We start from the raw sequence: 2,721 nt of genomic DNA, 5'->3' as shown, positions 1-2,721 counted from the left end.
AAAACGCACCGAGAAGAGGGAAAGGGACCGCTCCTTAGATGAGGTTTTTGCTTTAGACAAAGATTATTTAAAAAGATGAAGAAAAAATAATAAAACAGACAACTTCTTCTTATTTTCGTGAACCTGCTTACCTTATCGAAACGGAGTCGGGAGTTTCCATAAGCATGTCTGCGACTTTAGTCGCTTCAGCCCCGTCTTTTCCCAGCTCGCGTTTTCTTTCCTCCCCGTTCGTCCCTCTGCTCAAAAACTAATCCCCGTGGTCGGAACGGAATCAACGGGAATCCAGCGGGAAGCGGGAAATTCTCCTGTAAGTCCGTTAGTCGCGTGAAGTAGTCTCTCGTCTGCTTTCAGCGGAACGGCAGCGTCTTATGATGATGCCAGGTACATATGGAGATCCAAAGATGACACATACATTTCATTTTACACATGCTAAAATCAACACGTAATTTCGTTCAGAAATAAATATAATAAATTAATACACAATAATACATTTAGCCTACATAAGCATTTTTAATTCATAATATTTCTTTTTTTTGCATTTCCATAATAAAATATTTTATTATTTTTTTTTACAGCTTTTACTTTTCGTAAATTATTATCATTATTATTACATTTTTATTTTTATTTATTTATTTATCTATTTATTTACTTTTTCCTGCCAGAGATACATTTTAGGGGTGGAGCCATGGTATCTGGTGGCTCCTCCCACACATCCCAATGCTCTCAGTGAACCAAGACAAACTTACTGGATATCTTCCTATAGTAGCCCTGTATGGAGCCAAATTGATGTCATAAAGATTAGAAACCCAAATAAAACAACTTGAAAAATTCAAGCTGAAATATTGGTGTTAAGCTACAAAAATAAATAAATAAATATCAATAATAATAAAGTGTCTGAAACTTTCTGTAAGGGGGGGGGGTGGTAAATATGAAATTATCATGTTTGAAAATTACCAAAAGTGTAAAACCTGAAGATGTCAGAATCAAAACCAAGAGAAGGGGTTGAAAAAAGTTTTAAAAAGATTAAACTAAAATTTTGAGTTTGAAACTTAAATTAAAAAGCTGAAAAGAATTAGGTTCATATTAGAATTGCAAAAAGTTTATCATTATTATTTTTTTATCCAAACACCAATATTTCAGATTTAATTTAGGATCCACCCCAAATATCTTGCAAAATTCCCACCAGAATGTTCTTTGCCGTATGCCACCGCACAAAATTTAAACGCTAAATTGAACGGGTGGTTTTTGGCTACATATAAGTACCACAGACAGCTGGCGTCTGAACGACCGTGCACGGGGGGGGGGGGTTGGGCGGATTTTAATGGAGCCCGGCCACTATTAGAGACCGGTGTGTAATAGTAACAAGCTTTTGTTAGACCTATTGGCTATTGGAGACTGGCGTTAATTAGGGAAAGACCACAATTGGAATATATACAGTATAGTTGCTGCTTGTGGGTTAAACTGACCCCTTATATTCTACTTCCAGATCTAAAGCCAACCAAAGTAACTACTATTGCAGTTCCTAAAATTACCACTGGAGGCTGGCTTCACAGAGAACTGGAAAGAGCATGTGTGACGTCACTCAAAGAAAATGCCTTATTTCTGGCTCCAGTGAAATAAAGCCATTTCAGTCACTATTTTTCCACAATACCGTCAATCAGGACTGAGTATGTTGGAAAGCCATATCCCTTCCATAGAAAGCGCCTTTGGAGAATCTGTCGATCAAACGTTCAAGGTGAGGGCAGTGTGCACCGCATACTTTTACTGAAGCATCTGGTTGGTCAGTCTATAATTTCAATAACATACTATATCATTATGGAAAAAAAAGGATTAGCAAAAACGTGATAGAAAAGGTATCAGAGCAAGAATGGTTATTCTGACAAATAGAATGATTGAATACTAGCTGTTTATTTCTCAATAGAAGTCTATGGGATTTTGCTCTTTGGAGCTCTTTTCTTGTTTAGAACATCGGGGAGAGGGATCACTCAGCCAAGTTCTTATATATAGTCAATGGCTAATTTCCATAGTGTTTTCATTACAATTTTGTGTGTGTGTCTTTGATGGTGCTGGTTAACTAGCACCAGATTTATATACAGATTATGATTTTCAGGTGGGTGGATGCAACAACTCTCACTCATTGAATATAAGGTACTATGACACAGAGGACATATTGAATGTCTTGGTTCTGACAGTCCAACATCTAATTTGTGTGTGTTTGATTGAAGTCACACACCAGCTCACTGGTCAAAGAGTTTTTGAAAACATTGAGCTTTTACATTTTTTAATGAAAGTTTTTGTTACAAACTTGGTAATAGCACAATCCAGATATGTTTTCCTTTTTAAAGACAAATGTGTAGTAAAAATGACTTGAGCATTGCTATGATACTCTGTGACCCTGTTTTGGCTCTCTTTATGCTTTGAGGAATGTTAAGACACCAGATGCCCCCTCCCACTGTATTTACATACATGTAAAAATAAATAAATGTGGAAACTTTGACACAGATAAATATATTAAAGTAGACTTACATAAATAGTAATGCAACCACAAGGGGGGCACAGTTGGGTACTTTGATCCAGAATTTAAGTCGAATGTCAGACCGACATTTGACTTAAAACCAAAGCCAAATCAAATATACAAATAATGAACGGATGATTTGTTGCAGTGATCAACTGAAAGGACTTAATAAAAACAGAAAAAACACACATAAAAAGTAATTTTCA

At 36.1% G+C, this 2,721-nt stretch overlaps 1 protein-coding gene across 2 annotated transcripts in view; it reads right to left on the bottom strand.

Annotated features, from left to right (window-relative positions):
- The window catches only part of cacna1ha (calcium channel, voltage-dependent, T type, alpha 1H subunit a), a 119,523-nt gene extending 119,121 nt beyond the window's left edge, over positions 1-402 (bottom strand). The window contains exon 1 of one of the 2 annotated variants that reach the window (XM_024271513.2): positions 132-402. The gene's annotated coding sequence lies outside the window, so the exon portion shown is untranslated. The remainder of the gene's footprint in view (positions 1-131) is intronic. The other variant, XM_024271514.2, reaches the window with a different exon arrangement.
- Between the last annotated feature and the right edge of the window lie 2,319 nt (positions 403-2,721).

Source organism: Oryzias melastigma, linkage group LG8 (assembly GCF_002922805.2).
Source record: "Oryzias melastigma strain HK-1 linkage group LG8, ASM292280v2, whole genome shotgun sequence".
Classification (NCBI taxonomy): Eukaryota; Metazoa; Chordata; class Actinopteri; order Beloniformes; family Adrianichthyidae; genus Oryzias; species Oryzias melastigma.
Note: the sequence above shows the minus strand (reverse complement) of the source record. Positions and strands in the feature narration are given on the sequence as shown.